At 45.9% G+C, this 26,719-nt stretch overlaps 1 long non-coding RNA gene across 2 annotated transcripts; it reads left to right on the forward strand.

Annotated features, from left to right (window-relative positions):
• On the forward strand, positions 1-26,229 carry LOC137663775 (uncharacterized). 2 transcript variants are annotated; one of them, XR_011048220.1, is made up of 4 exons: positions 1-92; positions 1,762-1,940; positions 16,072-16,132; positions 26,032-26,229. It is a non-coding gene; the product is annotated as an uncharacterized lncRNA (long non-coding RNA). The 2 variants fall into 2 exon arrangements; XR_011048219.1 differs by lacking the exon at positions 26,032-26,229 and adding an exon at positions 16,702-17,687.
• Positions 26,230-26,719: the final 490 nt, after the last annotated feature.

The following is a 26,719-nucleotide window of genomic DNA, read 5'->3' on the forward strand; positions in this document are numbered from 1 at the left end:
GCTGGCACCTGGATTTGTGCAGCAAAGGCCTTGCTCCAAGAAAGGAGAGGGAGCTTGTTGTGAAGTAATGCATCGGCCTCTTGTACTCACAGGTAAGTGGTGTCTGAAGGCTCTGTCGTCTCTCAGGATAAAAGGCAAGATGAAAGTGAAGCGCACAGCCTGCCTCCAGTGGCCCAACACAAGACAATGATGATAATGACCCACGAGATAGGACCTGCCCAATGTACTAGCATGAGGCATGAGACCTTACTGCCCTTTCAACAGCTGACAAAAGTGTAGCTTTCTGTGGCACTAGCTAAGCTCCATTGTATTTCCTCTTATTCCGCACCCCAAAAATGTCTCTGTTAAGTAAGACAACATCATAAGTCAGCATTTCTGTTGGGGTGACACTGAAGAATGTGTTGTCACAAACATGATGCCAAGTGGGATTGTTGGTACTCTATTCAATGTACTGAAAGGTCTCAGTCTTAATTCACTTAGCCTTGTTTTGCAATCCATTTACCCAACTGAATTTGGTAAGCCATGAGGTTAGGCCTTCTCTAACAGAATATGTGATGTATCTTATTTTTTCTTATTGTTCAGTATGTTACAAGATGTCTGTGGTTAATGTCAGTGTATGGCCAGCAGTCCTCTGCTTGTCCTCTGCTCCTTCACCCATGCTCTGGGAGGGGATGTGAAATACATGATACAGGCTACTTTACTGGTCCTAAAGAGTTTCAAAATCATGCCCTCTCTCTTCCCATCCTTGAAGGAATTTAAGGATGAGAACAAAACCAGATGTTCACACTTTCAGAACTAAAATCAGTGTGTTCTATACCCACTTGTTTACAGAACAAATGGCAGAATATTCAGTGGCACTAGGAGCAAATTCATCAGCTTCCAAATTCAGTTGAATAAGACAAAATGTTGCTTAGCTCATTGGCAAGCTGAACTAATAGTTCTTGGTTTATTGACTATTAAAATGAGGCCACCTACAGGTCCCACAATAAACATGCAAAAATGTTTAATCCTGTGTATTTGAAGAGCTGCATTCCAGTCTGGCTTGCTCCCGCTTTGTTATAAAGAGAAGTGATACACCACAGAGCCTGACTACGCTTTTCAGATCAAAGCCATGACAGCAGTCAGCAACTGTATTATTTTTACAGATAACACTTCCAAACTCACCCCAATCAGTGAAATCACTGAAATAGCCAAACTCTGAGCAGTGTAGGCATGTGACGTTCTGAAATCCCTATACAGGCCACTGGTGTAATGTTAAATGCACTAAGCAAAAAGGTCTCAGTTATGTCCACATGTTTTTGGGATCAGGACCCGCTTGAGCAGCCCAAATTAAGCAGGAATAGTACACTTAGAAACCTTCCCCAGAGACCTCCTAAGACTTGTAGCCAGCCTTCTCAGACCTTTCGCTTAGCCAACATAGGCCACCAGAAAAAGAGAAATGGTTCCAGAAAAGAAAAGAGAAAAGGCTTCCAATTTCAAACTCCTGTTTTATTCACCTCTTGTTAGACATCTTGCAAATGCTGAAGACATTTCACTCTGCAGATGTCTTAGCCAAGGCATTCTCATTTGGTGCTCTTTATAGTTTCAGTACAGATGATACCTGCGGTCTAACTTCTTTCAGCCAAGACATTTTACTGCCCTAATGCAACATGTCTGTTTCCATCCCCTCCATTTTCAGTTGCTGCAAGGATTTACTCTCTTTTGTTTTTCAATAGCTGGCATTCCAGACAATGGTATATTATTTTTTTCTTTTCACTGTAGCCGAAAAACTGTCTGAACTGTGGCTTCACCTTGTCTCAGACCCCTCACTTCTTGTCTGCCCAGGTGGAAGGAATATCTGTTCCCCAAAAGACAAGCAATCACCTACTGACAATATAAGAACCGTGACAAATCATGTGTGCCCACTTGCTGGGAAAAGTAGCAGTTCTTTGGAAAAGCAAGTAAGTCTTTATCATCCTATTAAAGCGGACAAGTTGATTTTGTGTTTGGGCTAGTTAATTTTCATGTTTTTCCAGGCCGTCCTAAAGCCCTTCTTCTTGCAGTCTGGGTATTGTCTCCTCCAGTTTACAACTTTATTATTGTATGCTTCATACAAACACGAACATCTGGAGAACATCCTCAGGTATAACTGCTGGGCAGTGCAGAAAATATCTGGCGTGATCTGAAACAGGTTTTTCTTCCCGTGAAAGTACACCCCAGGGACTGGGAAACTTAGAAGGTCTGTAATGGCGTAGAGATCCTTTCACCTCCCGAACACCACTTCACATTTGGCCTGGCTCTGTAACAGCCAGTATCCCTGGTGATTTCTTAGCTGTTCGCTGTTTTTTTCTGAAATTAGTTGGTGCTGGTTCACAGCAATCACTGTGGCAGTATCCCTGAGAGCCTCAGTGATGCTGAACTGGTGAGGAGATTGAATTCCTCGCTGTGAGAGCAGTCAGTTTCTATCCAGAGATGGATAGAAGTCAGGAGATGGAAGGGTAGGTAGAGGGTGGGGAAGGGGAAAGAGGAATTTGCATTTTCCCCCTTGCTGTTTGCCCCGCCTGTTCACCTTAAATCACATGGATTTCCAGCATGGCACTGTAAGATCACATTTAACTCAGGACAGTTAAAATAACACAGGCTTGTGAAACCCTGTAAAAATAGGTCCTAATTCTTAACTTCATTCCCATGTCTAACACCACTGACTTCAGTGAAACAAAGCTGTTGTAAATCTGAGGGCATGGAAAGGACTAAGGCCTACTAAGATTTCTCAACATACTTGAGATAAAATATTTTCGAGACTTGTTAAAATCTTTCATAGGAATAGGATGCCTTTGGAAAATCCAAATAACTAGTACAGAGAATAAGAATCCTAAAAAACATGGACCAAATTCTCAAAATAAAGGTCTGTACCAGCTAAAGCACAGCACTGCTGACCCCTCAGTGAGACAGCCCCCCAGCTGCCTCTCTGCGTGCATCCTTACTGCTTCGTTTTCACACCTTCCTTTACGTGCTGCAGAAGATACTTGCAGTCACAGTGTTTTCATACACCTTTGCTCCTTCAGCCCTGTTCTATACGATTTTGAGAAAGGTAATCATTTTATCTTCCTCCTAGTTTGAACAATTTCTAGGAAAAAAAATACAAACAGGTTTTTTTTCCCAAACCCAGGAAAATTCTAAGCAATCTCTAGAATTTCTTGTCTCCATGTTGTTAACTTCAGCTTTGTGGGCTACCACCAGTCCCAGCAGTCACCAGTGACCATGAATTCAGTATTCTCTGTTGATAAATTACAATTTTATCTTTGTTTGGCTAGGGCTTTTAGTAGCCTGCCAACTCAAAACCATTGCTTAATATATCATTAGAGGGGAAATATGTTCCCGTGTATGTCTGTGGCATGTAAGCAGCTCCTACCAAAGCCTGGGCATTCCAGCATCCTGCTGAGGAAGGAAAGCAGAGCCCCAAATCATTTAGACTGCAGATTTTTCTTTTCAAATAAAATATTTTTTGTTTTTCAAGGTCAGACACTTGGGGCTGTTCAGGTCACAAGACGCCAGAGGCTGTTTACTTTGGAAAACAAGGACAGCCGTGGTGGGAGGTGCTTTTAGCAACACCCAAATCTAGCGTTTTTAACCAAACAGCAGCCTGGCCAAAGGGCAGCTTTACTCGTCCTTACTGACACCATGACATAGAGGGAGAGCGTCCAAGAGCTGACTGACGTACATGCAACAGGAATAATATTTGGTATTCTCACTTATGAACTCAAATACCTCAAAGCATGTGGGAGATCCTCAGATGAGAGGAATAAATATTTTGCATTAACTGCAGTCAGTGTTTACAGTGGAATGTGATTTCTTGAAAGGCTGCGGCAGTGCCCAGTAGTGGGTTGCTTTCCTTCTGAACTGCATGGCAGGGTTGAGGCTGATCGGGCAGGATGCATGTCACAGTTTAAAGCTGGGCCGGCTATTAACCAGGTGGCAGACCCTCTCTGTTAACCCTCTCCCCCCCCCCACCCTAAGGGAAAAAGGGAGAGAGACTTACGAGTTGGAAAGTTAAAACAGTTTTAATAAACTATAGTAATGAAAAAGAGTATAATAAGAATAATAGAAATAATCAAATATATACAAATATATACAAAACGAAGATCGAGAGCTTGGAAATCCTCCTCAGGCAGAGTTGCTCCCCCAAGCACAGGCAGAGAGGAAAATGCAGTAGCTCCCCCTGCCATCACACCTGCAGGCTTTTAACTGCAGAATTGGCAAAGCTGGTACCAATCAGTGGGAGACAGGAGGGCCCCTCCCTCCTGGGCCCCACCTCCAGGAGGCAGTGGGTTAGTGATAAATAGGAAAGTGAGAATGACGTGTATGGGATGGAATACCTCATTGGTCAATCTTGGGTCACCTGCCCTGTCTGCTCCTCCCTGCAGGTGCGACCCCCCCTTCGGCTCTTCACTCATAAACAGTGAGGAATTTAGCAGTGACCTTGGTTTCTCTAAGACTAATTGGTCTGGTTTGGGCCAAACCAGGACAATGCACAACTTTGCTTCTCCTTGGTAACTGGCCAAGCCCACTCTTTCTAAGAGTCCAGGACTTGTCATATCTGAGGATAGCTCGGCTGAAAAGTCATGGCCTTCTAGACCTTACTGAATCTGCTCTGGACAAACCACGTGTCTCCAGCCGTTTCCATCCCTAGCTGGGTGGCCATGCATGAGTTTATAACACTGTTTAAAAATGTATGTGACTTTGTGCATGTGGATATTTTTTCATCCTAGTTTTTTCACCACAAACCAAAATTGCCATAGATAACTACTTGCCCTCTGTGAAGACATTTGTTTCCTGTTGACATTTAATTAGTAGATACATTCTGTGGGTCAAGTTAGAGGGCAAAAATAAAAGTCAATTTTAGATGATTCAGCCCATTCTTAACCAGCAAAATGGTGTTTAGAAATGTTAAACTGCAATAAAAATCCACATCTATGTGGACTCACCTAGGGTTTCACAACAGCAGTGAGAATAGGGCACAGAGCTTCCTATTTCAAATGTCTTCAAAACATCCCTTCAAAGAATCTCTATTAGGTGTTAGGAGTATAGGGCCTCTGGCATCCAGTTACACAGTTTTGACCATTTAAGAGAGGTGAATAAAATAGGGTCGGTTTCAGAAGCGTACTGTGAATGGATTACTGTTTTAGCCCTGAAAATACACATTTCTTCCAGCAGCGTAAAAGTGAGGGGAGTGTTTATGCCACCACTGTAGGAAACACACATCTCTCTTCTCCAATGACTAAACTAGACTAATGAGAGCTATCAAACTTGCTAATGACTGAGGGAAAGCCTTTCAGTGCCTTGCACTGGTAAAACATTAAGTGTTTTCTGTAGCGGTACTTCCGATTGACACCAGTGTGAGGGAGAGGCAAATAGGAAGCAGCATCAATGTAATGCAATAGTCTGGGTGCTCTTAATGGCAGCGAGTGAATATGGAGAAGCAAGTCCAGCAACCCCAGCAGAGAACCACAGAAACTGCCAAACGCACGCTCCGTTACCTTGAGCTTACCTAGGAGATACATTTCCGAATTAACTACATTTTAAATGACTAATGTTCCAGAAAAAAAAGAGTACAGACTCTGCTGCTTTCTGTAAGGAAGGAAAAAAGGGCAAAATGGCAGAGCTGAGCACTGGTCCTGGGGACCATCCTCAAGCCATGCCAGATCAGCAGGCAGGCACGAGGACAGACGGGGAAACAGCTCTTACAGGCAGATCCCAAGGGTGAGTCACCAACTTCTGCTTTCCAAATGCATATGCTGTCCTGGGCAATGCGTAATCTCCATGTGTTTGCCATTATGCAAAGAAAAATCTGAACTCTATTCCACTCAATCAAACAGCTTGTCCTTATCAAGATCCGTGGGACAGGCAGTCAGCTGTAGGAGGCCTGTAAAAGCGTAAGCCTGGGACTGTTTACAAGATGATACTTAAGAGATGCCTTCGAGTCAGCTGAGGCAACCCCTGCTTTTAAAAGCCAGACGTTAGCTAAGAATATTTATATTTTGAGAGTAACAGGATAACTTGGGACAAAATGCTCACCTCCAGCTCACAAAGCGTTTTCATGCCTGAGGTTGTATTACAGTTCAGAAAATTCATGGCAAAGTCTCCAGGTTTGTTTGAAGACATGCGTGAAGAATTATATGGTGAAACGTTTCATTCTGGCTGTGAAAAAAGTTAATTCAAAACAACTAAAACGTCAGCCATAAAGATGTACAACATTTTTCAGGAAGCCTTGTCTACCCTGAACAAATGTTTTCATAAAAAACAGCCTGCCCGTAATAATCACTGTTATTGAAAAGACATCCCAAGGTTGCTGTATGGAAATATGTTAAATACGTTCTGAAATTCAATCCAATATAATTTCAACATTAGAGCTCATTCATAATCCTGTATTAAAAGCCTATGCAATTTTCATGAAATATGTCTGTCTGTGTAATCATGAATGCTGAATATTGTCATGGCTTTCCAGGAATTTTCAACCTCAATGCAGAGGAAAGAAAACTCTTCCAACTGGACTTTTACACTACTGAGAAGAAATAACAATAACAGCCCTAAACTTAAAATAAACATTTCTGGAAAAATACTATCTTTTAAAAGAGGCTGTAGTCTGAATTTCAAGCTACTAGGAACACGATGCAGGGGCTTCGAATGTGCCTGTAGTTACAGCCCCTTGCTTTGTGCGGTACTGGCGACAAATAGCCCCAGTAGGAAGGAATCTGTTTACTCACACCTAGATTTAGAAAGCAATCCCTTCAGATGGAGTTGGCCTAAACCCCATAAGTATTTCTGATTTGAACCCCCGGATTTACAACTCGATGTAGCCATTTCTCTGGTTATCAAGTCAAGTCTTGCCAATTTTTGCTAATTCTGCCTGCTGCCTGGCAGTGTTCAAGGTCAGGCTGGATGGGGCTCTGAGCAACCTGCTCTGGTGGAAGATGTCACTGCGCATGATAGGAGGGTTGGAACTATATGATCTTTAAGGTCCCTTCCAACCCAAACCATTCTATGATTCTGTGATACAGCGCAGCACCACACGTGCACGCAGCATCACAAGGGTGGCAGGGTAAAGAGAAAATCTTCAGCGTCACCATACATCTGATGTGCTTGTGTGAGTACACTAACTGTTCATCATGAATTTCATTGTGTTTGCAATTTTATAAAAGAATCAAAGCCTATAAAGTAGTACTTGCAGACACAAAAGGGTGAGGAGTGGGAAAAGTCTGCTTCTCTCTCTAATGTTCCTATTCACTGATGGCTCTTTGATATTTTTCCTTTTTTATGCGCAACCTTTTTTTATTAGTGGAATATTGCTGGTTCTGTGTCATGAATTTAAAATGATAGGAAAAATTATACAACTGGGATCTCAATTATTCAGCACAGCCATTTTAATCCTCTGTGTTATTTGATCCAGTACAAGGTAATATACGTCTTATTTCTAATTAGAATACAATTCTCACTATATTCATCATCTATCGATGTCTGCTTTTCCATTTGCCAGAGACATGAAAGGCTGTGATTCAAAGGGTGCCATTCAGACTCCCCTACTTGTGGACAATTATGTAGGGTCAGTGAGGCTGCCTGTGGGTTTGATGCCTGTAGCCCAGGGCGGCTGGGAGCTGCTGTGCACTTTCTTCGCTGCGGAGTTTCTCACCAGCTGACAGCGTGTTGCAGAAATGGTTCCTCCGTGCCGCCACAGCCCTGTGCTGTTTGTATGAGCAGTATTGCAGAGCGTATTTATTTGAGTCTGCTCAGCTGCATGTGGCAAAAAGATCACTTCTCACACCTGAGGGCCTTATCCTGCAAATGCCTTTGCAGTGCTGTGTGCTCTGTGACACGATGCTTTGCTCTCCTTGCTGTCCTGGGGGTGAGGTGGATGATGAACCAGGGCTAGTTCACCTGGAGTACTGTGTGCAATTCTGGGCCCCCCAGTTCAAGAAAGACAAGGAACTACTGAAGAGAGTCCAGCGGAGGGCTACAAAGATGGTCAGAGGACTGGAGCATCTCTCTTATGAGGAGAGGCTGAGGGAGCTGGGTCTGTTTAGCCTGGAGAAGAGAAGACTGAGGGGGGATCTTATCAACACTTACTTACAAATACCTTAAGGGTGGGTGTCAAGAGGATGGGGCCAGACTCTTCTCAGTGGTGCCCAGTGACAGAACAAGGGGCAATGGGCACAAACTGAAACACAAGAAGTTCCATCTCAATATGAGGAAAAACTGCTTTGAGGGTGACAGAGACACTGGAACAGGTTACCCGGGGAGGTTGTGGAGTCTCCTTCTCTGGAGATATTCAAAACCCACCTGGATGCGACCCTGTGCAACCTGCTCTAGGGGAACCTGCTTTGGCAGGGGGTTGGAGTAGATGATCTCCAGAGGTCCCTTCCAACCCTTAACCATTCTGTGATTCTGTGATCTCCAGAGGTCCCTTCCAACCCCAACCATTCTATGATTCTGTGAGGAGAGGAGAGGAGAGGAGAGGAGAGGAGAGGAGAGGAGAGGAGAGGAGAGGAGAGGAGAGGAGAGGAGAGGAGAGGAGAGAGGAGAGGAGAGGAGGGGAGGGGAGGGGAGGGGAGGGGAGGGAGAGGGAAGGGGAGGAAGAAGGGAGGGAGAGGAGAGGAGAGGGAAGGGGAGGAAGAAGGGTGGGAGAGGGGAGGGGAGGGAGAAGAGAGGAGAGGAGAGGAGAGGAGAGGAGAGGAGAGGAGAGGAGAGGAGAGGAGAGGAGAGAGGAGAGAGGAGAATGGGAAAGATGATGAGTGAAACAAGAGTTTCAACCCATCACTGGCTGCCTGTTGCCGGGTGATGCTGGTCCTGCACCCCTCCTTCTGCTCCCACCCCCCGATTCTTGCCACTCCCTCATGCTGGTAGTTTTATTCCAGTGCTGAGCTGGTTCAGCTTTCTGAAGCCACAGAAGGCTAACTAGCAAAAAAGAAGTGGGTCATTTGGACTACTGAAGTGAACTGACTTACAGCGGGGTGAGATGAGCACTTGCTCCGGTAGCCAACAGCAGAGGGAAAGAGGAGCAAGGACTGTTAGGACTGAAGGAGGGGACAGTGGGGACAACGTGTTACCCCTAATGGGATTGACAAGTTGCTGTGCTGTAGCATGTAACTTCACCACTCTGCTGCTCTTTCGCCATCTATATAAATAGCTAACAAAACAAAATGCTTGCAAAATATCTTGAAAGGTATCTTGAAAACCTCCAGTGAACGTTTCTGCGGGACAAGTGATCACTGCTGCTCAAGACACTTTGGAAAGGCTGCCTGGGAACAGCCATCCTGGGCAGGGGTACTAACAAGCACTGTATTTGTAAGAGTGTTTGGCATCTCACTTTTTGCAGAGGGTTGGAAGGCTGACCTAAGGATAAGCATTTCTTAGCGAGGACCAAAGGAAGGGGATTCCCTGTGTTAGGCAGGGAACAGGGATGAGCACTGGCAGGGAGAGGGCAGTCATGTCCCACAGCGTTTGGTATACTTAACTTGTGGGTCTGGACCTGGTGCTAGGATCTCACAATTCTATGAGATACAGTGCATTGAGAAGCAGAAGGACTTAAAAACATGTTTCAAATTATTTCATCTCAAAACATGAGCAAGTGCAGATGCTCTTGGGCATTGAGCTGAATCTGTGAGACTGGGGAGGAACACAGGGAGAAAGGAAGAAAATTAAAAGCCATGGGAACAGATAGACTCATGTCATTTATGTAGGAGGTTATGAACCATGTGAGGTCAGTCAGACAGTAATGCTGAGAGTGGGGAGTCTTTAACTCGCCATCCTTACTTTAGTCCCCAGACATGCATGACCATGCAGGGGAGACCCTCTGCTCCTGGCTCTGGATGCTGGCCTTGCCCTCTACTTGAGGTTGAGCAAACAGGTGCAGCCTGAGCTTACAGGAAGGGCAAGGAGGGAGGTTGCGGGGGTGGGGAATGTGTGTCACTGGTGACAGTGCTGGTGGGTAGTGGGGTGGCTTTGGGTTTGTAAGGTGAGTACATCCTTGGTGGGTAGCAGAAGTTACTGGCGGGTAACTATTCCAGACGGGACCATCAAAGTGCTGCCATCATGGGCTGTGACTTAATAGCAGTAAGCGTTTTACTTCTCACCCGGCAGCCCCAAGTAGGCATCCAAAGAGGTTAAAAAAGAGCAATATCTTGACTGCTCCTCGCAGGCCAAGCCTTTCCAGCTCCTGGTTCATGGCCTTTCCCCGCCAGGCGGGCATCCCTCTGCCTGTCCACTGCATTTGTGCTCAGACGTTGGCAGGTCCGGGGTCACCGAGCCACAGAGAAATGCGCTTTGTCAGGTCCGGAGCTATGTGCTCGCTTTCATCACATGGATATGCATCAATGTGTCACTTTGAAGTAGTTCAAGTAAGAGAGATGGGGGAACAGATGAGGAGGAGGGAGGCAGGAAACATGTCATAAATCCACAGTGAGAGGGACTCTGAAGTAAGAGAGTTAAAGACTCTGGAAAACATATAAAAATCTGCCGTAGAAAGGGCACTGTCAATGCATCCTGTCAGTGCAGTTTACTTTTTATTTCCTAGTGTGCAATATGATATAAAAAACGTTTGCCTTTACTAGATGATCCATGAAAGCCCATATTTCACATGAGGTTTATTTTTCGTATGAATAGACTTGGCGTTTCCAGACACTGGTGGATGTAAGTTGCCGTCCTATGAAACGAGGCCACCAGCACCTGTAGTCTCCCAGGGACTGTCTCGTCCAAGTGCTGTTCCTCACACAAGGGCCACGTCATTGTTTCTACTTTTCATTTAAGTACAGCTGAACTGAGGAATGTAGAGTTAAATAAAAAATAATGGAGAAAGATCAGACTGAAATAATGCCCCCCCTCCAAATTCCACTTGTGCGATCATCAGATATGTGAGGCTTTGCGCTTTCTCATATTGCTATTGTAAAAAGAGAGAGAAAAATTGAATCCATTCAAATATTACAGAGAGTCTCGAATACTACAAAGAGTTTCTGTAGACGTATGTCCTACTGCAGGGATCTGAAATTCCCTCAACACACAGAATATTAAGCAATCTGGGGCTTATGCTTTTAGATAGAGATTTGAGAGATGGAAACATCCTGGCTTGCCTAAAAATGACTGGTGAAAGGAAAAATTGCCACTGCAGCAACCACCAGCCTCTCTGGCAGCCAACTGTATTCTCGTTCGGCAATCCCCACCACCTGCGTGGGACTTAACATGTTCAACACAGGGAAAAGGCCGCCAGGCTTTGTCTGAAAGACTCAGTGATGCTAGTGAGCAATGAGGAAGACGATTTATACTGTGTAACCAACATTAAACATGACAAAAAATAATTTATCTACAAAAGTGGATGAGCTGGTTCATCCCAGCCTGAGAGGGGGACTTCCTCCTGACAGCCCACGTACTCCTCACTGCGCCTCCTTGTCTTACTCCTTGGCCGCACTGTGTAGTAGCGAGGACGCACACCAGTAATTTTGATGGCAGTTGGTTGAGAAGGGTTGATTGCATGGCTTTGATCTGCTGCATCTGCAAGGTATTCTTACAGAACTAAGTGCTATGCCATGGGGACGTAAGGAAGGAAGAGCCTGTCACACTTGAGCTTCCCTGTGGGCACCCACCAACCAGACAAGCGCACTGCTCCCTTCCCTCAGCCACCCATCTTACCTCACTCTTCTCCTCCTAGCACAGTTTGAGAGCTATTGCTGCCGAGACTGCTTTTTCATTTATTCGGTTTCCTTGCTAGTCTATGCATAACGTATTAGTGGTGTGAAATGGAGAGGAAGGAAATAGAGGGGAAGCACAAGGAGCAAAGTAAACATCTTCAGGGAGGTAGAGACCGCACGGAGAAACGCTCCCTCACCCTTTTGAACCAGGATTTTCACGTCCTTCTGCTTTGCATGACAGTCCCATGTGCAGCACTGTCCTTTGGGGCTTTGCCAGGAGCCAGGGAGGTTGCAGAGCCCTGTGGGTCAGGCTCCCAGGCATTTGTCCTTCAGCGCACCCAGCCATGTGGGACCTGCTTTGAGCTCGGAGACATTTGAAAAGTACAGGCGCATTTTGCTTCAGATGAGCAGGCTGCTATGTATCGGGACTTCAGCTGTCTTTTCCCCAGGGATGGGGTGTTAGGAGGAGCTGTTTGCTGCATGCGATGGCTTGAATCCTGCCAGGTGTCAGAGTAGGTGAGACAGCTTTGGCTTATGGCCTTCTGGTCACCGAGGTGACGTCCATCCTGCAAATATCCTAAAGTTCTGGGAGAGCAGGCAGGGTGTAACAGCCCCTGTTGTTATATGCCAGCCCAGCAGAGTCACAGTGTCTGTGTGTGCAGAAGGACTCTCGGGGTCTCCAGCCGCTGTCGCAGCGAAGGGCAAGGTCCCAGCTGAAGTTTCCTTTGGGACAGCCAGCAACGCCACAAGCCTCCAGCCTGGCTGAGACAGGGTGAGCACCTCCGGGGACGCATGGCACAGCCACACTGAAGCCCTCATGCCCCTGCCCCAGTGTCCTGCCTGGGGAGGCTGCTCGTGCAGCGAGCCTGCAGTCCTCTGCTTCTGCTGGGAGAGCCACTGTGGTCGCAGCTCGAGAGTATGTGGTTGCAGGCTGGAAATGTTAAGAGGCCAGGGGTACCTAGTGCGTGCATTTGAGGTCCTCCCATCTTCCTCTCGCCGCGTCCACCCACTCCAGGCAATAAGAGTCTTTCAGGACCATTGCACAAATGCAGCTGTAGCCGGGAAATGGAGCTGAACAGTAAAAAAACCACAGGGCTCCTCATTGCCAACCAGAAACACAGCCTGCCTGCTTTCTAGGTTGGGTGGGACCCTGGCTCTTGGAATGAGAAAGAGCTGTGAGGAGCCCAGGGTGGCTCAGGGCTGAAGTGCCTGGAGGCTAGAGCCAGCTCTGCTCCTCCTGGGGCTGGACCTGGATCTGCCGTACAAACCACAGGGGCTGGGGCTGCATGGCTGCTGCAGGACAACTGATGGAGAAGAACGAGGCAACATGATATCATTTATTTGCCTGTTAATCAGGAAAGTGGGTAGCTTTGGTGACCATCAGCAGAGTAACCAGGTACAGTGCATTTCACTGTTATGGGGTGATGTGTTAGTGGCATTACCCAGGTTCATTCTGCCTTTCCTTCTTGGTGTACTTTCCTTGGCTCCATGCACAGAGCTGTGCTTGCAGGGAAATGCTGTAGCCTGCAAAGGTACAGAATGGTCCTGGGCTGCTCTGGCAGGGGCTCAAAGCCACTGACTCCTTCGCCAAAACTAGAACTGTCCTAAGGTGCTGTGCCGGCAATACCCAAAAGTAGTGCTGCGATGTTGAGAAGACCCCATTTTTGCTGCATCCCAGCTGGAGGCCAGACATGCAGCAGCAATACTTCTAAAAATCATCTTTGCCTTCAGCTGGAGGCGTAGGCCATCATTTGCCTATTTTCTGGTTCCTTTAACCTCTTAATTTTGCAGTGGCTACAGAAGTGCATCTGCTTCAGTGTTCTCTGGACAAGCTGTGCTCCCTCTATGGGAGAGAAACGGGAGATCTCGCATGTGGGTGGCCTCTTTCCAGCGTCTTAAAAGCTGCTTAGCCAAAATTTCACCCTGATTTTGTTTCTTCAGCTTTGGTGATCTGATTGTCAAAGTAGCAGCAGGTCGCTGCTGTGTCTGTGCTTTGGAGAGCAGCGCCCACCAAAGTCTAGTGTATGGAAGCCAGGAGGGCTGCGATGGGCACGAGCAGCACCACTGGTGACTTGACCCAGGCCAGCCCCTGACTGGGGCAGCCTGGTCCTGCTGGCTGCAGTCCGGGAGGGCAGAAATCAGCCCTGGACCCTGGGGTGTGAGCAGGTTGTGGGGCTGTGGGTGAGTTGGAAGTGGAAAGCAGAGCCTTTGTGGGTGCACGTGGCTGAACAATTAAGGTTTCTGCCTGGTGAAACAGTTGTGGGAGTCACACAGAGAAAAAGAGGGTTGTCTGGTGCAGGGACCCCAATGCAAAGCCTGTGGGGACATGGTGGCAGTGGCCACCCCGGCACCTCCAGCTCAGTGGGCAGCCATGGTGGACACAAATCACATCATAGGGGAAAAAAAAAGGATTTTTTGGAAACAAGTGCAGAAACATGTGCCTCCATCACTGGCCTCACCTCCTAATCCAGCTACCCCAGTGCACCATGCGGATTTTTGGTTAAAATATGCACTAAATGGTGTATGCGGATGTCCTTACATACGCGTGTCTGGTCGTGGCTCCAGTGCGAGAGGGGCTGGGGGAAGAAAAGGAAGGGTTAAGCTGTGTAGCTCCAAGCACAGCTGCATCCTCAGGGATGGGCTACTGGAGGGGGGCAGGAGGAGTGGAGGGCCTGTTCCCTTGTGGGGCTGGAGCAGCTGTGGCCAAGGGTCCTGCCGAGGGTCCTGCGGGGCTGGGGGGGTGTTTTGCTGACTCCAGCCCCCAGCCCCTTGGCATGCAGCCCAGTCCCAAGAAATATAAACCAAAGAAGCATAAACAGATGATCACATGAAAAATATATCATGATTAGCCAGATAGATCCCAAATGTTTGTTCTGTAAACTGCAGCAGGCAGTACAAGTGTTTGCTGCAGCTGTAGTTTCTCATCTTATTTGTGTAAGTGTGCCATTAAACTTAGACATGGGCAAAATAATCTTTCCTTGATTCTCACTTAAGAAGCTGCTTTAAAGATATAGTATATCAATGTTTGATTCGACCCTTTTGCGACTGGCATTATACTGTAAACTGATTCTCACTTAATAGAAAATCTTTGCGCATTTTTTTCTCCTGGGTTACTTCCTTTTCCCTCTGAAGCCAGTAAAGCGGTTTGTTTTGTGAATGAAAGCTGGATGCCTTTAGCAAGATGGCATTAACACTGACCTCTGCTCATGCATTGAATTCCTGCCTGGCGGGAGGCGAGGTTGGAGGAAAGGGTTGGTTCATTGATGGTCAGAACCTGCTGAGCGCAGGGTTGTTAACCTGCCAGGAAAGGGAACCGCTCAGAGGGCTTTTCCCTTTCTTGGGTTAGCCCAATGAAGCCATCCTTCTCTCCCTTTACTTTTAACCATCTGCTGGTAAGGTGGCTCTGATTCATCTCAGCTTGGTAGAGATTTTTTTTTTCAATATATAAAATGGCAATAAAATGGGGGGGAGGATACACTTTAATTTACCAGTTGCTACTGCCTGTATCAGAGAAGACTATCTGAATTTCACAGCATGAAACATTTAGCAAGGACAACACAAAAAAATCAAAACCAAACTCCTCCAGCCATTTCCCAAGAAATGCAGCATGTTTTATGCTCTTTGGATCCTAAAAAGCATTCTGGAAGAGGGATAATCTGGAAAAGAAAAATTTTGTGAAGCTGATTGCCAACAGCATCTTCCGACAGCTAGTGCACGAAAGCTGTTCTGAGGGAGACAGGTTTATAATTTACGATACTACTGGACTCCGAAAAGGTATTGTGTAAAAATAGCAACTTTTCATTTGATAGTTTTATCTGCTGAATATGGTGATAAAACCTGTGGTCTGCTTTTTTAGAGCTGGAGAGGACCCAGAGTGCAAGTCAAAACTCAGAAGGTTCACAGAGCACAACTGAAAAACATGCTGTAGGTTTCTCTCCTTTTTATCTTAGTCCTTCAGAGCCAAGGCAGCATTTGTAAAAACACCTGTGCTCATTTTTACACCATCAACAGATTCATTAACTAATCCTCCTTCTCCTCCTCATTTTCTCCTGCCACTTTGCCTACCAAATTGCTTCAGCTGCAGGTGGAGGAGTGACCGTACCAAAAGGAGAGCAAGATGTCTATAGTTGAAGTTGAACTGTAGCTGTAGCAATTAGAAACACAGCACCTTATTTTAGGTCTCACATCAGTGCCAATCAAGAAGAAATCCATTGAAGTATCAAGAAGAAATCCAGTAAGTCAGTGGAATTGCACCAGCACAAGGTTGGTTTCATTGAGATTAGGCTCTAACTTTGGTGTCTGTTTTATTTGTAAATTGAGCAGATAGAAGCCACTGGGAGATCATTAAATTGGAACTCAGCAATTTTCATTTCCAGTTGTTTTTTTGAGTAAAACCGTACTTTGTTATCCTTGCCAGAGTCTTCAAGGACTAGCCTGAACTACTCTCACCAGCTAAGACAACACTCCTTCTCTATAAGGTGAGCACATTGAATAAAGCTTATCGATGTAGTTGTTTCTTTTTCTTTTAATTCACCTCCTGACCTTTTAAAATCACTTTACTCAACAAAGGACAATAAGGCCAATCCAACTCCCATTAAAGTCAGCAGGAGTCTTTTCACTGACTGCAGCTGAAGTTGGGCTGGGCCTAATAAGTCTAACTTTAAGAGTAAAAAATAGCAACTCAAATAGAGCTTTATCTTGCCCCCTGTGGCTTGATAACTGACCTCCCATCATGTTCACTGGGACAGGATCGGGCCCATTAAAAAAAAAAGTAAAGTAAAACCATTATGGGCCTAATTCCATAACCCAAAGCTTATAAAGTGTTTGCATTTCCTCTTTTTAATCACACAGGAATATTTGAGAAGTATTCATGACTTTATGAACGGGGAAATGCTTCCAACTGAACAGACTGGATTCATCTTTGGGTTCCTTTTTGCCCCAGAGTTCTTCCTTCTTAAAATAGGAAAATGAGAGGGCTAAGGGGCTCAAAGATGACCTCATGAACCTCCTTCACTCTTTGGCTTTCCTACTTCATCTTCCCACACAGGCACCATCTTGCTCCTTTGCTGGTACCTTGCCAGGTCACCCCAGCTCCCATCCTCTGTACCATTTGCTCTCCCAGAAGAAAGTGCCACTGGTCTCCTGTACTTGCTTGTCCTGAAGTGGGCAGAGCAGCACCTGGAGGGGTTCAGCTGGGGCAGGGTGGTGGTGTGGTTGCCTGTTGGTCTGATGGGAGAAGGCAGACTGGATTTTGTTCTTTGTTACACCTTCGGTGCAAGACACCAAACATTTGTTTTCTAAATAATGGTTAAAACACACCCTAACACGAGGGACGTTCCACCAACTACACAAACTCTCAGTTTGTTTTATGATGTGGATTTTCCAGTGGTGCTGGGCGTGACACAAAGCTGATGTTTTTCTCTTTATTGGTTTTTCATGATGCTCTTTTTCCCTTTCTTTCTAATTACAACAAATCTACGTGGAAGACACTGTCTCTAGCACAATGAATTGTTTCACCACCAAGAGAAGAAGGGTCATTTGGCAGCTCTTTGAATTGCTGTTAAAATTACCACCTACCATAGTTGCTTGTATGTTTTATTTCAGAGACCCTAGATCACAAATTTTCTTTAGGTTAAAAATAAATCCACTCACTGGCATCCGTGGAGAACATTTTCCAATGTCAGAAAGCTACCCCGCCGTCAGAATAATTTGTAGCAGCCACCCAGGGAAAGGTGGGCTCGACGCCGCAGCCACACTGCGGGACAGGATGCAGCGCTACTGCAAAGCGGCAGATGCTGTTCTTCACTCACCCTGGTGTCAGGAACCCTTCTCCTTTTTCAGCAGAATCTAAATTTACCCAGGCTGTTAAATATAGATATATGTAGTACATTAGAAAGAACTCTCAGATATCCTCAGCATCTCCCTGCGCAAGGAGGAAGAGCCCCCCTGACTCCTGATGCTGTCAGCCGTGGTATTCTCTGCGCTCGCCCAAATGCGCTGCAGCATCAACATCAGTCACTTCAAAGAGCTCTTTCATGTACCACATATTTTTTTATCCAGAAGGCCTAAGTGAAAGGCAGATCTGGCTGAAACTGGCTTTATTCGGCTCGCCACTTGTGTGGCCCCTTGGAAAGGTCTCAGAAGAGTGAACAAACTTTCCGTGCACTTTTAGCGAGCAGGTGTAAGATATAAAGGTTTTTCTGTCACCTGTTGTTAGCAGTGCAAGGTAATTAATGGCTTTGTGTTGCTCTGGGGTGTGTAGGTCCTACTGAGTGAAGGATTCCTCCCCTGTCTGCACTACAGAGAAGTCCTGTTCCCTGGGTGGGACAGTGTGTGGAGATGGGCAGTTTCCATTTCTCTCTGCCAAGGCTCCTGCTCATGTCTCAGGAGAGAGCCTGCCGATTGCACTAGAGCAGGGCATGCCACAGTGGGATGGGAAGCACGGCCAGCTTCACAGCTGCCCACCCCGGTCACTGCAGAAATGTGGGCTGTCCCTCATGGCACCCCCCTCTCTGCAAGCAGCTGGGACCATGCCCAACTTCATCATGTGGGGGGTGCTCTGGGGAGCTGCCTTTGGAGGGGTCAGCTCTCCTGGGAGCAACCTTTCGATGAGCACAACCTGACCCCATTTCAGGAGCCTGAGTGCAGGGAAGCCTGGGGACATGTGCCTGTCCCACCAGCTCACCCTTCCCAGCCATGCAGGTGTTCGTCCGGCGAGGGACGCCACTCTCCATCCCTCCCAAGCCCCTGTGCAATGGCAAGAGGAGCCAGCCCAGTGGTGCCCCTTTTTGGGAAAACTTTGATTCTGCATGTTGCAGACACAAGTGATGGAGGAGGCTCACAGGAATCTGCCTGCACTGCACAGCAAAATTCTCTATTTGTGGTGTCAGATCCCTACTGTTGCCACACGGTCAACATTGTAGGTCTTTTCTGCCCAGTTCTTACTAACTTCAGGCAACAGGCACCTACTTCAGGACCTTAATCACTGTAAGCTCCTTCTATCATCTAGTTCACTGTCTGAAAGAGCCCTTGCTCTCTACTAAGCACAGAGGGAGCACATCAGAAACAGCTGTCTGATGTGGGCAGTTAGGTACCTAAAGTCAGTCAGGATAAACCCAGTCTACATCCCCAAAAATCACTGATCAAGCCTTTCCCTAACTTCGTAATCTCCTGCAAACATGAGATCTGATTAAAAATAATAGCTTACTTTTTTGGGAATCTTCTGATAAATTCATGAGAGCTGATGACATTGCTTAGCATTCAAGTGCCACCTAAAGCAACATTTGTTCTTAATGATTTATGTAGATGCAAATATTCTGGCAAATTCTCAGCTCTTGGATCTTTGCAGGGAGAGACAAGCCAGATAACTGCACTCTACTGTTAACCAGAAGCCAGAAGAGAAGGGAAGGCACATACCAGAGTTACTGCATATACCTTCATTGGCCAAATAAGGCAGGCAGCCAACAGCCTATTCCATGCATCAGCCATGGCTTCATCTTGCTTTTGCAGCCAAATGAGAATGGTGAGGCATATGGCAGGAGGTTGTATTTTGCACTCTTGATTCCTATTACAAGGTTCAAAGTTTTTTGTTTATGTGCTCAAAGAACAGAGGCCAAGTCTCTTCATGCTCATAGTTACTTGGGTACAACTAGCAAGAAAGTTTGTTTTTCTCATCTAGAAAGCATTTTTCTGTAGCCAGTCACTTATAGAAGTTTTTTCCATTTCTCTGTTCTTTGAATACTAAGTGGCAAGTAGAAACTGATCTCCTGAAGGATATAATACTTTCTGCTGCCACGGACTGTCGTGTACTTACCAAAAACATTGATTTCCTTTGGACCCAAATATATTGCCATTTTTCTGATTGATTGGATGTGGCTGCATATTTCCAAAATACACGAAGGTGGGACAACCACAAATGTATAATTAATGAATTGTTCTGGCCATATTTACTACAGAAGTTACCTGAGCCTTAGCTGGAAAACATATCCATTCTGGTCTGGGCCAAGTGCATGCCAACATGTAGTATATTTTCATTAAGTTACATGATATGAATATTTTTAAGAATCACTTATGTTCTTCCCATCTGCCTGCCAGAAGTGTTGCCCAAATCCATTCCCTATTTAATTGTGAAGGAATGCTGTTCAAAAGATTTGGGGTCAGAAGTGCTCAATAAATCAATCCAGATACACTCCTAATGAGTGGTGAATTAAACAGCATTTGTTTTAAGATCAGAGGTCCTCTTGGGAGATTATTTTTTATTGCAAGCAGAATTGCTCACTTGCAGGTATCAAGAAGCTGGGAGTTAAGGCCTGTTAGGAAGGTCCACAAAAGAATCTGGACCTTCTCTACTGAAAGCATCTGATTATGTCCAGACAACAATGATAAACAGGTGAGATTCATGTCCTCCACTGGAATACCCAGTTTCCTGAATTAAGGAGAAAGAAAAATTTTGTAGCTTCAGCTGGGATGAAGTTATTCTGCATATATATCTCCAGGTTCTTATCTGTGCAGACCATGACACAGGGATTCAGAACAAGGAGTGGAGAGGATATAGCTGAGGTGGAAAGGAGATGTTTGGAGTCCACGCTGGCCAGCAGGAACGGCAGCTCACTGTGACTGCTCAGAGAAGGGCGCTGGATCGCAGTGGATGAGGCTGTCCTCTGCAGGGCTGGGCTTCTTCCTTTCCTGGGGAAGGAAGGCAGGAGAAGCCAGGGCTTTTTGCCACCTTGAAGGACAACATGCAAAATTCCAGGCAAAATGTTTGAAATGGCAAGGATTTTGCTTGCTTGTAATGTCTGGTTTATTTCTAGCCTTCTATGTTTTTGAAAATTGGTGGTTTTTCCAGAGCATTATAAACTAATAATTCCAGCTTTCTGGTCACTCTCTAATTCCCATCGGCCACCCTTCTGTGAGCAGGCCAGCAGGCTCACTTGCGCATGGAGGTAGCAAGTGGATATAAAATGTCCCCATGCAGCCTAAGCAGCATCATGTGGCTGCCTTACACAGGAGCAAGTGAGAGTCCCCAAACAAGCAGGAGAGGATCAGGTCTGACACCAATAGCTAGGGAGCCACACTTCATGCTAGGAGAAATTAAGAAAGCCAAAAGGACCTGACCATACATCGTCCTTCTATATTATCAGGAAAAGTGTAACCAATTCCTTCTGGTGTCCGGACGAACACAGTTTGCATGTTATTATGTTATTATGTTTTAGTCCACATTGCTCGTTATAATTTCATTTAATTCTAGTTTAAACGGATAGGCTGACATTCCCTTTGCTGTCATAGTTCCACACTTGGACAGAAATACCCCACAACTCAGTAGTGTAATGCACAATCATGGGCGGGGACACATGGATGAGACGACTTCCAGGTGAAGGATGTGGGTGCAGAAATTTGAAATATCCTCATAAGGAGCAAGGGCTTTGAAGCTACATTTTCCACAGAATGTTTAGCAATCCATGCTCTGGAACTGAATTATTAAATTAAAAAAATGTTTTTAAAAAAAAGTTAATTAAGGCTACTGTGGGTCAAAACTTGGCATTTTCTTTCTGTGGGAAATCCTGACGTTTCCAGACAGTTTTCATTCTGGATTGGAACAAAGCCTAAAAAAGTTTTACCTTTCCTGTAGAAATGGAATTCTGAAAATACTTTGTTCTGGGAAGCTCAAAACATTGTTTTTCACGTTTTTTGAAACCAAATGCAGCAGACATGCTCACCGTGGGGGGGTTTTCTTCTCAGATTGCTGCCAAGTCTGAAGTGCAATGGTGTCAGAGGCGAGACTGCAGCATCCCCTGGACTGCTCCTGCAATGTGTGGTGCATGGAGACCCCTCAGTCCCATTCTTTCTTGGGCCTCCAGACCTGCCACATGCCCAGCTGTGCAGCAGAGCCCGGGAGCTGCAGCTCTTGACCCAGAGCTGTGCTGCCCATCATATGCTGCCAGGGGACACTGAGCCTGCAAGGCTGCCAAGAAAGCTTCAGTCTGTGGATGGCAGAAGTTTCCAGAATCAAAAACATTTTCATGAAACATATTGGTTTTGATATATCACCATTAATCAATTATTGATTCCTGACTAGTCGGTTTGGTGGGCAGTGAAGCATGTTATGGGTCTTGGACACTCATAGTGGTTCTCATACCAGTCGGCAGTGAGAGAAGGGAGATACATCAAAGAGACTAACTGATGCAGCAAGTAAGAATGAGCTTCAAAAGCTCTGAAGTGATCCTATGGATATATACGAGCCCAGGGAATGCCACTGATGAAAGTATGAATGTGGCAGCTCGTACAGGACAGGAGAAGGGCTAAAGATCTAAAACATGGTCTGGGGCAACCACATCAGCGTTTAGGTTATTTGTGTTGGTTAGACACCTACATCTTTTCACTGTTCTAAACCTCACCTCCTTTTGAAAATGGGATTTGGACTCATAAGTCATCTGGGCACTTTTAATAGTTTTATCTCAAATTAATAACTCTTCCAGGAGTAACTTTGGTATTTGCACATCCATTTTACAGTGGATATTATTTATGCCCACATATGTCAGTTCACAAGGACAGACCATTCAGAAAAAGATGTGGCTGCTTATATAGCTGTAATGGATGGTTTCTTTATAGAAACCACTTGCATGTGAGAGAACAATTGTTGTGTATTGTGCATAGAGTTCATACCTGTCATTTAAGTAAAAATCCAAAGAGAGCGGGAAAGAGCAAGCAAGGTCATGAAATTACATGAGATATCCACATAAATACCAAGGAATACACCGTGATTTTTGTTATGACAATGAGCACCTATGGAAGTCGTGATGATGTGGTCCTTGAGAAACTTGGCAAATGGTTTGGTGTGCTTGGGACTTCTTGTTCCTGCCTCGTGTGCCTGGGACTTTTTCTTCCTGTACTGAAGAAGAAGGATGAAAGCTTTGCGTATTGAGGAGCTAGTTACTCATAAAGCATTAATAGCTGGAGAGATGCCAAATCATTATTGTTTTTTCTGGAAAGGGTATTAGATATTATTCAACAAGATAAGATTTTCTTTCCATGTGTCCATACCAGCTCAATATTGGAAGATGAAACACATACCTAGGAGATTACAGGCCTAGAAAACACCTTTTCCAGGAAAACGAGCTGAGTGAATCACTTCAGACAAAAATGTGTTGAAATGTTAAACAAGTGCTCTCTTGATTTAATGTTCTCGTTAATTATAAAAAAAGCTCTATGAAAACGGAGACAAGTTAAGACTGATACTGTTTTATAGAACTAGTATTTTTAAGGGAAACAATGAAACTGGGCACATTTTTTGACCTCAAACTAATCTGAAAAAGGGGTAGAAAGCTTATTAGGAAAATATTGGTCCTGTATTATTTTCCAGTGACTGAACAGTAAGAATTGTCATAGCCTTCTGCTATGGGCTGGCTAACAAAGACACAGCTTAGTAGACCTCCGGCTAGCAGAGTTGTTTTCAAACTTGGGGCCAGCCAGGGTTTCTCTGAACCTCAGAGATGGCACAGCTTGGCCATACCTTCGAAGTGAGACTCAGCCCAGTGTGGAGATCCCCCAGAGATCCACACTGCAGCGTGGGAGCCCTTCATTTGCAATGTAAGTGAGCTGAGACGATCACACAGGCCCTGTGCAATGTCCCTCATTTAGTCTTTTTTGTTAGAGTCCTTCACGTGATTATTCTGTTTCCTGAATTCAGTGCACCCATGAGGTGGGGGACAGTAGGAGGATTTTCTGTGTCCTTCCCTTCTCTCACGGGCTCCCTGCATGCATATATGTGTGTATATATGTATATTCACATGTGTATGCCCAAAATGGTGGCTGGGAACCTTAAAAGGGCAAGAGCTTGGTGCTGGCGGCTGTTGACAGGACGAAGAATAGCTGAGCCAGGAGAGCTCCAGGCAGAACCCTGCCAGTGATGGAGGAGTTCGAGGTGCCAGTTGCACCAGCTGGGATTTCTTTGCCAGTTACAACCAAATCTGGGATTCTTTTTTTGTAAAAAACCTTTGCATATAAAAGTTGAGAAAAATGGAGTGCTTGTGTCCCAGATGCCCAGAGAAGCCCTGGGACCAGCAGAAGTATGAAAAAAAAAAAAACAGAATTTGGGCTCAGTGAGACTGAGGAAAGGGGGGGAGTTTGGGGGAAGGAATATCTGACCACCCAGATATGTCTCTAAGAGACACTGTCCTGTTTCTGCTCCTTATTTAGAAAAGCTGGAGTATTTTGAGGTGTTTTTGAACAGTGAGGGGGTGGTGGAGCAGAAGTGGTGGAGAAGAAGATGACTGATGGCAGTTAAGTATCTGGCAAAATACTGTAAGGCTGAATCTAATAAAAGTAGCAGCATAGATATCTCAGGCCTTTCTGCCAAGCCATAAGGGTGTGATTACTTTGCTTGGAATATGCTGTAATCTTCCCTGAATCCACACATATTTCAGGTGCAGGAGAGCAACTTTCTCCATAGTTTTCTCTGAGTCTGGGCAGATTCACCAGATTTTCCAAGCTGATGCTTTATTGTGTTTCCCTTCTCTGTTTCAGCTCTTCTTGTAAAGTTCTTTTATTTAAGCCCCGGTAAACTCTGGTAAGTAGAGAGGTTAGTCCCTCCTGCTCCTTGACATGGGGCATTTAGTTTCCCAGGTCTCTGGACAGCAAGTTTAAGTTGGTGTCAATTTTGCCAACAGAAAATCAAATCCAGCCTATCAGACTGCCAGTAAATAATTGCCAAAGGTTTGCATGAATATTCAAGCATATATGGGCATCTTTAGCATGAAGCCCTTTAATGCAGGGAAATAAGCCAACACTACCACAAGTACATTACATAAATATGTTTTGGTCTACATATACTTATAGGGTACATACAGGCATGTATTTAGAGAGAGAGGGAGACAGGGAGAGGGCAAGAGTAAACTCATCTGTGGAAAGCCAAATAAGGCAAGGTAAGAAATGCAAAAGCTCTGTTACACAGGCTTGTGCTGGTCGGTGGCACAGCAATGACATCCCAGCTGCAGCTGCCAGGGGCTCACAGGAAGCTTCAGCAGCGGGACCGGCTTGTTGACTTCCCATTAAAAGTCACCCCCCAAAAAAAAGGCACAGCTGTGTAGTGAAATCATTGCTGCCAGTGGAAACACCCTTCCCGTGGCTGAGAAGCAGGGCAACAATGTGGCAAGGAGCCTTCCCAAGTAGCTGCAGATGGTGGCCTGCCCTTTCCAGCCCTGCCTTCCCCTGCTTCACCTCCCTTGGGGGACATGTCTGCTGCCACTCGGCTGCAGGCAAACTCAGGCTGCACAGACCTCAGCCGCTCGGTTGGCCCCACATGGCTCTGATTTCCAATTCTGCACAAGCAACAGCCACCAGCCCTGGAAGCCAATTAGAAAGTCTGTAAAATGCCGCTGGTTACAAGGCAGTTTTCTGCTGAGTGCATGGCCTGGTACTGATCACTCCGGGCTCTAAGCCCAGGCTTTTCTTCTTTTGCTTCAATTACAGGGCCTTCAAAGCGTCTTGTGTTTTCAGTTGCGATTGTCATCACACTTCAATGCAGAATGTGCCATGGCACGTGCATGAGCACAGCTGGGTTTCTATACAAAACCAAAGATATTTGCTTTACAGGCCTGTACATACAGTCCCCAGAATCTGCCAACAGCCAAATGTCTTGGGCTACCATTTCTAGTGAAGGATCAAAGAGTGTATTTAAGTGCTTCTAATTCAACATCCAAGTAACTACAGACAGTCACAGTCAATGGGGGTGGCAGGGGAGTTGGCGAGAGGAGGAGGAGGTATTAAAAGAGCATGTTTGCTGGGTGTACATGTGCAAATTTGGCTGGCTGTGCAAGCCAGATGGGTGTGATGCACACTTTTTGTGCGTGGGACCGGAGCTGAGGTACTGCGCCTAGAAGGGTGCTCCCACCACCTGGGCTAACCCCCTCTGTGGCGGCGGCCCCTTCCCATTCCGTGCAGGAGAGCCCATGCCGCCCGGCTGGGGAGCAGCAGGGCTCCCAGGAAAGGGCTGTTGAGCACACCATCTCCAAAGTCCACCCGCGGCACTTAGATGCATGCAGGCAGGGTGAGCAACCCCCAGACCTTTTCCACCTCCTACTGCCTCGACACAGGAGAAAGCAGTTTTGCCCATGTGGCAAAGACCTGGATTCCCATTCCTGCCCTGCCTGGAGCCTGAGGACTAGTTTGGGCCTAGGCAGTGAAAGAGGAGAGTATTTCTGGTCATCTGGTGGGAATCACCTCTCCCTCTTGCTCCCTGGTTCGCCTCCAGGCAATGAGAAAGGTTTGGCAGAAGCCAGGAAGACCCAAGGCATGTGCGCAAGCAGCCACTGAGGTGAGAGAGGCTGGAAGCTTTTGTCTGCTCCTCTTGCAGTCTTTCCTCTTTATGGCTTTGTGGCAGGAGAGGGGAAATCTGCTTCCTGTGCAGTAAACAACAACAGAAAAACCACCTGAAAATGATGACTGGAGCAGATCAAAAAAGTGTTACATGGAACAGCCTGGAAACAGCTCCGTCTCCTCCCGTGCCCCAGAGAGAATGTCACATGGGGCGGCAATGATGCTGAAAATGTCCTCTTTGTTGTGTTCTTTTAACATCATCCTTTCACATCTATAAAATAAAGCATGTGTAATGACTGTCACCTTGACTGAATTGTTTTATTTTTGTAATACAACAAATGGTGCATAAATATGAGTGCATACTATAGCAAAATCTGCAGTATGTGTTTACTGGTATTTACTGGTCTAACTTATCTAAAAGCTAAAACATTAATCAAACTCCCCAAATTTTAGTGTATCAGAGCGGCACATTTCAGCGGTCCTGACCCAGTGCTGGAAAAGCCTCACAGACCCCAGCTCCAGCTGCAAGTGTGTCCTGCGGGAGGGAACTCTGGTTCCTGAGTTATGGAGACATTTCGGTGCAGGTGCTGAGCTGTCATCTCCATGGCACAAAACTGCTGCAGGTTGGGAGCCACCACCAAGGCTGGAGCAGGTGATACAGCAAGGGGAGACCCGCAGCAGTGGCAGAGTAGGAGCTCTCTGAGCCATAGCTGGGGTTATCCTTGGTGGTTGCTAGCAGCCTGTGATGGATG

The sequence above is a fragment of the Nyctibius grandis genome, chromosome 5 (assembly GCF_013368605.1).
Source record: "Nyctibius grandis isolate bNycGra1 chromosome 5, bNycGra1.pri, whole genome shotgun sequence".
In the NCBI taxonomy this organism is placed as follows: Eukaryota; Metazoa; Chordata; class Aves; order Nyctibiiformes; family Nyctibiidae; genus Nyctibius; species Nyctibius grandis.